The sequence below is a fragment of the Nomascus leucogenys genome, chromosome 6 (genome assembly GCF_006542625.1).
Source record: "Nomascus leucogenys isolate Asia chromosome 6, Asia_NLE_v1, whole genome shotgun sequence".
NCBI lineage: Eukaryota > Metazoa > Chordata > Mammalia > Primates > Hylobatidae > Nomascus > Nomascus leucogenys.
This window is the reverse complement of record NC_044386.1, coordinates 10,223,225-10,235,444: the sequence shown is the minus strand read 5'-3', so window position 1 is coordinate 10,235,444 and position 12,220 is coordinate 10,223,225. Positions and strand designations below refer to the sequence as shown.

The 12,220-nt window shown below is 40.6% G+C and overlaps 1 protein-coding gene across 7 annotated transcripts in view; it reads left to right on the top strand.

Moving 5' to 3' along the window:
* The window catches only part of CTNND2 (catenin delta 2), a 938,008-nt gene that overhangs the window by 837,802 nt on the left and 87,986 nt on the right, over positions 1 to 12,220 (top strand). The gene's annotated exons all lie outside the window — the stretch shown is intronic.

Below are 12,220 nucleotides of genomic sequence, written 5' to 3'. Positions count from 1 at the left end.
AAACTTGGCTTTTTTAAGTTAAAACAAAATTTTCCTATTCAATTTCTTGTATTATAATGTACTTAAGCAATGTCAGATAAAATGAATGGATTTGAAGCATAGAGTGGCTTACTTCCTAAGCATATAATAGCCTTCAATCCCAAAGTGAGTGTATCTTTCTTATCATTTGATGTAGGCAACTGAACTTCAGGCAGTATAGCCTGGGCTGATACACATATATGTTAATGTGCAGTGTGTTACTTTTAATTAAGACTCACTAATATTGCAACATTAACATTAGAGGTTATTCAATGCTCAAGAGAGATCAAATGATACAAATCCCTGTGGTCCTCACCTTGAGACTCGGACAGTTTAATTTATTGGTCAGAAAGGAAAGTTATAGTGATGAAATGGAAACTGGTGGTATTACATTTTAATTGACTATTAACTCCACAGAGTAATACCCCCAGTGTCTATGGGAGTGCCTTATTCCTCCTAAAAATGTTAGAAACTCAGTAGGTTTAATTTTCAAGTCACCATCTCCTTTCTTCCTCAGATCCGAACACAAACCCCAGTTTTTACTTGGCCTTCTTTTCCCAGTGATAGAAATGAACAGAAACTTTTATTGTTTTCTTTTCTTCCTTTTCTTTATCCCAAGTGAGTAAACCAAGTATGATATCTTATTGATACTTTTCCAAGGAGTTTCTTGAGTTCTCTTTACTACCCCTCTGCATTTTACTTTTCAGTTTCAGCCCATAGCATGACAAGCCCAGGACACACGCGTGGCACCCTGTGGGGGTTCCTGCCCTCCGTCCCTTCTTACCCAGTCTGCACTCCCCGCCCCCACATCACTGCTGCCACGCTTACCTTTGCAAGGTACTGCAGTTACAGACTAGTCAGTGTTTCCTGATGTGAGTGACACAAAATGAACTCTGCTGCCTCATTTTTTGTTTTTTTCGTTTTTTGAAAAAATTTTTTGAGACAGGGTCTCACTCTGTCACTCAGGCTCTGTCACTCAGGAGTGCAGTGGTACAATCTCAGCTCACTACAACCTCAGCCTCTGGGGTTCAAACGATTCTCATGCCTCAGCCACCTGGGTATCTGGGATTACAGGTGCACACGCCACCATGCCCGGCTAATTTTTGTATTCATAGTAGAGACAAGGTGTTGCCATGCTGGCCAGACTGGTCTTGAACTCCTGGCCTTAAGCCATCTGCCCGCCTCAATCTCCCAAAGTTCTGGGATTACAGGCATGAGCCACTGTGCCCAGCCCTGATTTTTTTCTTAATAAAAATTTTTACTGAGGCCCCCAAGAGCCTTTGTGCCTCTTAGTGCAGTAGATATGTCTCTCTTCCAAACTTGCCAGAACCTTCCAGCAGCATTTGGCATATTCACGTATCTTGGTTCCTAAGATAAAACTTTCCTAGTGTTCTTCCTACTCTTTTCCTTCTCCATTTTTCTGCCCTCTTTGGCCTTTTCTTCTCCACTTTACGTCACTGCTGTGTCCTGGGCCTTTTTGTCTTCTCCCCCTCTCCTCTCCCCTCCTCTCCTTTCCTCCTCCCTCCCCTCCCCTGCACACTCCTCCTTTTCCCTCTCCATATACACACCATATCTAAGACCTCTCCTCCATTTTATTTCAGGTCCTCTGCATTTCTTCCTGCAATAAACTTGTATAAATCTGATATAATTTCCCTTCTGCCTGAAGAAACTCCTTTAGCACTTTTTATAGTGCAGGTCTGATGAAGATAAATTCTCTCAGCTTTGTGTCATTTTGAAAATGTCTTTAGTTGCCTCCATCCACAAAGGATATCTCTGCTTAGTAGAATTCTGAGAATAATTTTTTTTTTCAGCACTTCAAAGATATTATTCTGTCGTCTTATGGTTTCCATTGCTTTTGATGAGAAGTCAGTTGTTACTGTTGTTCCCTGAGTATGTGTTTTTATACTACCTGCTTTTAAGATGCTTGGTCATTATTGATTCTCATATTTCCTCTACCCCATCTCACTTTCCTGTCTTTCTGGCAATTTAATTACATGTATATTGCACTACATGATATTGTCCTGCAGGTAGGTCTTAGATCTTCAGTTTAAGATTTTTTTATTCTTCCTTTTCACTTTGTGCTTTAGTTTTGATAATTTCTAGTAATCTATCTTTAAACTCACTGGTCCTTCCATGTGCTATTTTCAATCCTTTATAAAGGCCATTAGATAAATCCTTCCTGTCTGATATTGTATTTTCCAATTCTAGAATTTCAATTTGGTTATGTCATATAGTTTCCATTTCTCTGCTGAATTTAACCAATTCTTTTCACGCATGTTGTCCATTATCTCACAAGATAATTTAACAAATATATCACAGATAAAGTCCTTATCTACATTTTCTAACATCTATGTTAGTGTGAATTTGCCTATGATAACTTTATTTTCTCTTAATTTTTGGTCATATTGTCTTACTTCTTTGCAAGTCTTGTGATTTGTTATTGTATGCCAGACGTTTTATTTTGAAAGGTTTAAATAGACGGAAGTTGGTAATTCCTTCCTCATAAAAAGCACCTCATTTCATCTATGGGGTTGCTAAGGTAGAGGGCTGAGTCAGTCTAATGCATGCTTTAACTATATCTGGGCTTTAGTTAACTTCAGCCCAGTTGCAGTCCAGTTAAATTCAGTTTACCACTGAGTTCAAATGTTTCAAGAGCATGATCAGTATTTAATCTACAATTAGGCTCAGAAGTTGAGCACCTGTAGATTCCAAAGATTTCTCTATACTCTGTATATTATTGCCCAGTTATCAGTTTTCTCAGCCATATAAGATCTCTTTCTCTGTCTCTCTGTATCCTCTCTCTCTCTCTTTCTCTCTCTCTCTCTCCCTCTTTCTCTGTCTCTCTCCTTTTTTTCCCTCTCTGCTGTGAAGCTCAGCTGCCAGCTTTTTGGATCATTGTACTACCTATATTTTTCAGGCTTTGTATAATTTTACATCCACTGTCTCTATCCATCCTCAATATGTACCATTTCTGAGTTCACAGCCTCCTTTCCAATTGGACACTCTCTGCTCTGTCCCTACTGATAACATTTTCATTCTAACTCACTTAGATGGCTCACGGCAGCCATTTCCCCACCCTGATGGCTCTTTCACCTCCTTTTCTATCTACTCCTAACTTATCTTCCGAGACAAATTCAGGCCCTACCCTTTCTACAAGCTTCTGTGAGTACTCTAGATTTATTTTTGCCCTATTTACACTTTTTTGTGTTAATCTGCTTACCCCCAAGTTTGACACTTAAGGAATGTAAGGAGTGCTGTGTACAACACCGTAAGTTCGTGATGACTCGAGTAGGGTAGTGTCATTTCCTCATCTAACCTGGTCACTCTTTAGGAACAAGAACAATACCTTTCTCTATTTTTACTTTTACTTTTTGTGCTTCTTTTGAAAGCTCCAATATGCCTAGCATTGCATTAATGTTGTGATGAAGATACACGTTGCATAGTTACTATTCTGCTAGAATATGAGCTCTGTGGGAACATGGATACAGATAGTGTCTTCCTTCTTTGCTACTATAACCCCCAGAACAGATCTGTTCTGTCATCTAGCAGATTCTTTTTTTTTTTTTTTTTTTTTTTTGAGACGGAGTCTCGCTCTGTCACCCAGGCTGGAGTGCAGTGGTGCAATCTCAGCTCACTGCAAGTTCCACCTCCCAGGCTCACGCCATTCTCCTGCCTCAGCCTCCCACGTAGCTGGGACTACAGGCACCCGCCACCACACCCAGCTAATTTTTTGCATTTTTTAGTAGAGACGGGGTTTCACAGTGTTAGCCAGGATGGTCTCAATCTCCTGACCTCGTGATCCACCTGCCTCGGCCTCCCAAAGTGCTGGGATTACAGGCGTGAGCCACTGTGCCCGGCCTAGCAGATTCTTATTGTTATGTTGGAATGCATAATAGGTTGATGTCATAATATTGTGGTTTTAGAAACCAAATTTTTATTGTCATACATAGATTTCCTAAGTAATTTAAATCAGTTTGCCATTATAACCTATACCAGAGCATCTTTTATAACTGAGACCTACTTACCCTCACTCTCTTTTCTTAACTTGAACACACCACCACCAACAACTTATAAAAATAGAACTACATGCTTTATTTTTACTCTGCAAACCAAAGCAGACAAAAAGTCCTTTTTAAAGAACACCATTCTTAAAGTTGGATGCACATTGGAATCACCTGAGCCTGACCCAGAGATGCCTAGATATGAGTACTTGTTTTAAGGCTCCCTGAGGGATGTTGAAGTCAGCCAAGGTTGAGAACTACTGAGTTGAGTCTGTAAGATCCATCATAAATAAAAACTGCCTGCTAATCTTTTGGAAAACTGTCTTCTTCCAATTTTGAAATATTTTATAATTATTAAAGTTTAAACTTAGGAGTTTTTTTCCTCTGAGATATCCCATTTCTCTGATTAGAAAAGACAAAAAATTTGTTCCGGAAATTGCTGATCCAAACTTCCTCTTTATATTATTTATGTAATGGATAGTTGCTTCTAATGGAATAGCCAACTTCAGCCAACATTGCCACTAATGTCATTGATCCCTAGAGTCAAAACACAGCTTAAATTGCTGCAAATACTGTATATAGAGAGAGTAGGAATATCAAGTGGGTACTATTTTAATATAATCTTTCACAACACACACTTCGATGAAGATATCATGAGCCTCTTCAGTTCAGCAAAAGTCTCTACCTTTCCACTTAATAAAGCCCCTTATGTTTGAAGACCAATTTAATCAAGAGGATGGATTTAAAGAGCTCGTTGTAAACATTAAAATGCAAATATAACACTGACAATTGTATAGGGGTCTGGGAAGCCTCCAGGGACTCTCTCGATTCTTCAATGAGGGCAGGGTTTCCTGCCCCACTCAAAAAGTGTCTAAGTTCCTCACCATTCAGGATGCCTACACGTGACCAAGCTGGTTAGACCACAGGGTTGGAGGTGCTGCTTTTCCTGGCAGCACCTCTTCCCAGCTCCAGCCTTCGCTAACCTCTGGGACCTAAAAACCTGATCCTTCAGGCAGCATCCAGTTATTCCCTCTTGCGCTTTGGCCCATGGTTTCTTTGAAGCTGTGTCTCTGTTTAGGTGTGGGTTGAGTAAGGAAAGAATTTCTTCAGCATTTCAGTGAGCAAGCAAAGGAGAAGAAAAATAAACAGAAAATACATAATGTAATACTTAGAGCTATAACCCTGCCTTGACCATTCTCCAAAAATGCTAGAGTATTACCACTGCATTTTGGTGAACTACTTTTCTTGAATTAAAGCTACGTGCCACTTCTTAAACACTATTCTCTGCCTATACTCTCCTCTACCTTATACCAATACCTGGACGATTTTTAAAGTGTGTTCTCTGTGATATATAGAGGGGATGTGAGGCAGTGCTTGTTTTGAATTGCTTTTGAATCATGGCAACAGGATTTTTCATAAGCTCTTCCCTCTTTTCCCTTCCCCAGGCCCTGACTGACAGCATGTGTTGTGTGCAGAATAACTCTGGGGTTGGTATATGGCTGCATCGGGTACTGGGAGGAGCTAATCAGTCCCCTTGAAGATCAAACCTTTGGTCTTGCTTTTTGGTCAGATTGCTAATCTGCTGAACCAAGGAAACATAGACAGTGGGAGACCCAAGGAGTAATTCTGTGGTCTGCCTTGAATATTCCTAAAGTGACCTGAGACCACATTCTGGCATTAGCATCGCCTTCTTCTGTGACAGCTTGCTTAGCCCATCAGAACACTATTGCAATTGTATTTCACTCTCACTGAGTCTCACTGTTGGTCTTGGAGGTGTCAACGAAAAGAGTCAAACTCTAGAATATTTGAAGAGATTTATTCTGAGCCAAATATGAGCGACCATGGCCCATGACACAGCCCTCAGGAGGTCTTCAGAATATGTGCCTAAAGTGGTCAGGGTGCACTTGGTTCTATACAGTTTAGAGAGGCATGAGCCATCAATCAAATACATTGGTTTGGTCCAGAAAGGTGGAACAACTCAAAGTGCAGGGGGTGGTTGGGGGTGGTGGGGGGCGGGGTGCAAGCACGGGGGAGCAGGCAGTGAGGGGGGCTGTAGGTAAATTTAAACATTTTCTAGCTGACGATTGAGTTTGTCTAAAGACGTGGGATCAATAGAAAGGAAATGTTCAGGTTAAGATAAAAGACTGTGGAAGGCCGGGCGCGGTGGCGCACGCCTGTAATCCCAGCACTTTGGGAGGCCGAAGTGGGTGGATAATGAGGTCAAGAGATTGAGACCATCCTGGCCAACATGGCGGAACCCCATCTCTACTAAAAATACAAAAATTATCTGGGTATGGTGGCGTGCACCTGTAGTCCCAGCTACTTGGGAGGCTGAGGCAGGAGAATCTCTTAAACCCAGGAGATGGAGGTTGCAGTGAGCCGAGATCGCACCACTGCACTCCAGCCTGGTGACAGAGCGAGACCGCATCTAAAAAAAAAAAAAAAAGATAAAAGATTGTGGAGACCAACGTTCTTTTAATGGCTGCCCTTAGAGACAATAGATGACAAATGTTCCCTATTCAGACCTTTAAAAGGTGCTAGACTCTCAGTTAATCTCTTCAGGATGGGGAGGGCCTGCAATAAAAAGATCTAGTTATGTTAGCAGAGATTCTCTACAGATGCAAATTTATGCTCACAAAGGACAGCTCTGCAGGACTATTTCAAAATATGGCAAAGAAACATGTTTTGGGGTAAAATATTTTGACTTTCTTCTTTGTCACATAATGTTATGCCAGAGTCCAATTGGAAAGTAAATCGCGATATATACGGTTAAATAAACCCATCTGATGAGAATTTATGGTTTGTAGGGCATGACTCTCCAAACCCTTTAGATAGGAATTTGGGCATGTTAAAAAAATCAGAGCTTAGTCCTCAGAGGGAAGAGGTAACAGATAAAAAGAGATAGAGTGGGTGATGAATATTGGCAAGGATGTTTGTTGAAGAAAAGGGAACATTTTTTTCTAAAGCATCTCCATAAGGGAAAATAGAGGAATTATGCAGTCAACTTCTTTCTGTTAGGCAAAGGACTAGCATTCACTAAAAGAATTTGAATGACAAATATCAGAGCTCCTGGGGATAAATATTTAAAGTATACACATGTGTGTGACTGGGCTACTGGATCAAGCAGTAAAGTTCCGTGAGCAACAAACAATACTGAGCATTCTATTAACTAAGTACAATTTGCAAAAGAACTATCTTAAATAGGTGAATGACCTCATACTTATAATCATGGCTGCGTCCGCAGTTATTAGGCACCCGTGGGAAAGGCCCAGGTGACTGAATCAGGTTATATCATCCTTCCAGCTTGGCTTAAGGCAGAACTTCTAGCAAACCTGCATTTTAGCTTCTCAGTTGTCTCCAAAGGCCACCTCCACCCCCTCGTGAACTCAAGGCAGAGATGGAGTGGAAGATATAGAAATGTTTGGAATAAAAATGAAATGCAGGAAAACTGCAGCCTCGACAATAACTAGCAGTAACAAGAACAACCACAACCACCCCTCCAGCTAGTTAATTTGTAACCCAGCAGCTCCTAGGTGGCTTGAAGGAAGCTGAGCAACCAGCTTGAACTGAGTGCAGAAAAAACAAATCACCACTGCCTAAAATCCCAGTTAGTCTAATTAGACGACGAAATCAGTCTAGATAGTAACAGTGTGATGGGCAGGTACGCAGACTTTCCTATAAATGTGTTTACTTTATGACTTTCTTTTAAGCATTCTGATGAACTTTTAGGAAAAATAACTATATCTCTGTTTCGCTTTGGCAAGAGAGAAAGGGATGAGTTTAGATGGTGGAGCTGACAGGGCTGGTAGACCCAGGCATGAGGTTTAAACAGCTGTAGGCTAACTCTGGTCTTGTCTTTCTGCAGAATAGATGAGCAATCCCAAGTGACCCTTACTGCATGTAAAGAGTAGGGACAGTTACCAGAGAAGGAAGGGAGGGAGCACGTGGAATGTTCTCTATCTCGAAGGCACATCTTCTGCAGACTCCTCTCTTCTCATCCTTCCACTCTGAGCCCTGTTCTTCCTCCCAGATGGTGGGAATCAGCCTCTGATTGGTTATGAAGTCTCCAGGTTCCGGACTTTTCACAGTCTATACAATTGTTATCTAGTCTCTGCGTCTCTGCTCAGTTGTCCGGTGACTAGATGCTAGTCTCTGCCTAGTTTTCTTTCCAAATTCCATGGCGTGTGAGATTCCTTATTCTAAACAAAGAAAAGAGGGAGCTCAAATATGTGCATAAAAATAGCCCCACAACTTGGCTGAAACAAGCTGGTATCTTTACTTGGAGAAAAGAAATGGAAAGAAATGGAAGGGAACACACCTTGCCTTCACCTTGACCTTCCTATAAATGCCTAAGAGGACTCCATTTCTTCCAGCCCTCCCCACCCCCAAGTTCCCTGAAGTTCTAAAGTCATCTCATCCTGTTGCTGGCATCTCCTGGGTCTGGCTGACCCACCTGGTAGTCTCCTTGAGAGAAGATGCCCTGTTCGTACAGAGGATCCCTGTGCTTGGCCTGACCACACACAGGCTGGAGGATGCCTATGTCAGTGTATTGATAGAATTAATGATTGCAAATCATTAACAGAATGCTTAAGAGTAGGGGTATGCAATTTATTTTTCCTTGTTAACTCTCTGAAAGACTTTTGGAAAGCTATGCCCCCCAACCCCACCCCCCTCACATTTTTAGATTTAAATTGTTGCCAAGAATATAGTTTAGTTTCCCGGGTGGCATTTTAAAAATAAAACTGACACATCCCTCTTTTAAATATGTCTTTAAAAATCTAGATACCACAGTGGTTTAGTACCCAACATCATCTTCTTCAACAATATGTGAGCAGATTATTTATCAATATTAGAAACTCTACATCATTCCTTTTGCTCCTCAGACATATAAGCTTTCTACCTCCCCTGGTAGGGGAAAATTTTACCCTGATTAATGTATTTTATGCTTTAAAGTCTCTTATTGCTCATTCTCTTTGCAAACAAAATTTATACAAATTAAGATATATTGTAAATATTTCTTATGGTATTAGGCTTTAAATTAAAACTTTCTTATAGATTATCACTATAGTTTTTAGAATAAAATTGATCAAAATAATACGTCATTTATCTTGATTAAAATTATTCAATATAAAATGTAAAATTGTATTGGAAATGCATTCACCAGATGGATGAGCCTTTTTTCCCAATCCATTCATGTATTCAAAAATAATATAACTTATTGCTTGATTGAACAAGATTCATTCTCATTTTATTCTCTTTTTTTGTTTTTATAGATTTAAATACTGAGAAACGTTACTCATATATATATAAGGTAAAGAGAATAGACGGTCTTTCCTTATAGTAATGCTACTTCATTCTTTGTACTTCCTATGCATTGATGTTTAAATATCTCATTGGGATCCATCATCAAGTTATTTTTAATGATCCGTTAACTGTCAACTTCGTTCAGTCTTCCTTCAATCTTGTTGAAGGTAAAGAACTGGAAACTGCCTCTTTGAAGAAAACGATGAATTGTCCATCATCATGGTTGTTCCTCCTCAACCCAGACACACACTGGCATTAAGCAATACCCTTGGCTTCATCTCAGAGAATCTTTGCCAATCTGCAGCAGGGAGAAAATTGACCTGGTTTTGTAAAACAAGAGAAGGGAATGTGGGAAAGAACATGCAAGCACATTTTCCAGGCAGATCAGTTTTGTTCAGAGTGCATAAGAAGTCGAGAATCTGAAAATGGATTCCCTTAAAACCCCAAACCCTGTATCCCCTTGGCAAGCCTTTATGCGGCCCCCACGGCACACAGGGCTCCTTTAGGAGTCTGCCCCCGGGGAGGCTGCCCCCAGTGGAACTGTAGCTATATGATCTTGGCATTGTTCCCACGTAGTCAAGGGTTACCATTAGGAGAATATGCTTCTCTGACGAATCAGCTCTGGCTTTCCCAAGTCATTTCCACAAATGCCATTTTTGAGCTGCAGTTCCCCAGAGGGAGCTCTCATAAAAAGAAAAGCAGCCAACTGTGTGGTGTGAAACACCAGGCAAGATTTAGGGGTTGCATTTGAAGCTAATTAAGACTACAGTTAGAATTTTATGCTAGATCATAATTTCTTATCTTCATATAGAGTATCATTATTGGGACAATGAGTACAGTATTTAAAAATTCCCAGGGACTAATTAAATATAAAGAAGTCCAGCTTTCAAACTAGAAATGCCACAATTCATTTTTCATACCATGAAAGTCTAACGTGATTATTTAATATAGTTGCCAAAATATGGTAATACATAGTTGGATATTTCAAGGGTTTAGTGTAATTTTATCCTTGTGTACCAACTTCCAAGATGTGGAATTAATTTATCTCCTCATTCACTCATTTGACCAATATTTATTGAGTGCCTACTGTGTACCAGTCACAGTACATCAAAGTTTCTGCTTTTCGGAGCTTACAGCCTAGTGGTGAAAACAGTCTCAAAAATCAGCAAACACGCCCTGCGCAGTGGCTCACGCCTGTAATCCCAGCTCTTTGGGAGGCCAAGGCAGACAGATCACCTGAGGTCAGGAGTTCAAGAGCAGCCTGCCCAATATGGTGAAACCCCATCTCTGCTAAAAATATAAAAATTAGCCGGCTGTGGTAGCAGGTCCATAGTCCCAGCTACTCCAGAGGCTGAGGCAGGACAATCGCTTGAACCCAGAAGGAGGAGGTTGCAGTGAGCCGAGATTGCACCACTGTACTCCAGCCTAGGTGACAAGAACAAAACTTTGTCTAAAAAAAAAAAAAAGAGAAAGAAAACAATATCTACTTTCCACTTCAGACATGAGTAAAATAGGGTAAGGGTTTAGAGAGTGACAACGGGAAGGGAATGTTGAATGGGGCGGTCAAGAAAGAAGTCTATGAAGAGTTAAATCCTAAGAGATGGACAGAAGCCAGACCTTACACCATCTGGACAAGGGAGCAGCAAGAGCAAAACCCCTGGTGCAGGACAGAGGTTGGCAGGTGGCAAAAACAGGAACAAGGTCAATGTTGTTGTAGCTGGTAAATGAGGCAGGGAAAGGTCAGAGATGCTGATGGTGAGTGTGGGATGCCTTTCAGCCTGGATAAGAAAGTTGGATTTTTCTCTGAGAGTTTTGGCTCATGAACGCATGATCAGACGTTTATTACTAAAAGTCCTCTCTGGCTGCTGGTTGAACACTAGACAGTAGACAAGATGAAAGAGCAGTGAGGACTTGGATTCAGGAGTCTGGGAAAGAGATCATGCTATCCAGGACCAGAGTTGTAGCACAGGGGTAGAAAAAGTATTTTGAAGGTGGAACCAGCAAGGTTTGCTGATGGATGAAATACAAAATGCCGTAAGTGGCAAAAAAGACAGAGGAGGGGAGGGGATGGTACATCACAACTTTGATTTTGGACTGAAAGTTTGAAACATCTGTGAGACATGAAAGGGGAGATGGCAAGCAGAAAACCGACAATATTCATTAATATCTCAGGACTGAGATATTAATCTGTGTGTCATCAGGGTGAAAAAGAAAAAAAAAGATAGTTAAAGTCATGGTCCAATTATGTTAATCTCTAAGTACAGAAAAAAAGTCTCATCTTAAAATAAAATGCCTATCCACAGGTAGACAAGCATTTCTTGGCTCATTAGCCAAAGACAGGTTTCTTACATAATTTTCTGCATTTTTACTTTGGAATAAAGAAGACAAGAGGTAATGTTTCTTTGTGTGGATGATACTGAAAATTATAAGACCACACATGTTCAGATTATTTTAGGTTGACTGTAGGTCATCATGTGAAGCCATTTTAAGTTCCTCTTACTTGTTTAAGAACAAAACTTAAACAGATTTATTCATGCCACTACTGCTGAGTCATCTTGGCTATTTATCCACCCCAGGAAAAAATATGGGACAGGAGGAGAGGGCCAATCAGTTGAGACTGATGAGAAGTCTGAATTTCCATCCACTAGTCTAGACTCTCGTGTTGGGTATTATTTGTCTTACTTTTATTTCTTTAGGCTCTTTATTCCGGATGGTCACATTTTACTCCTGAAATTTTTATCTGTCAAGTAATTTGTGTGTGTGTGTGTGTGTGTGTGTGTGTGTGTGTGTGTATGTGTGCAGTCATCCTTTACTATATGGCTTCTGGGACTTGAGGAATCCCTGTGCACAGGACCACATACCTAGTCATTCTGTCTTGATCAGTTTTCCATGTGGAG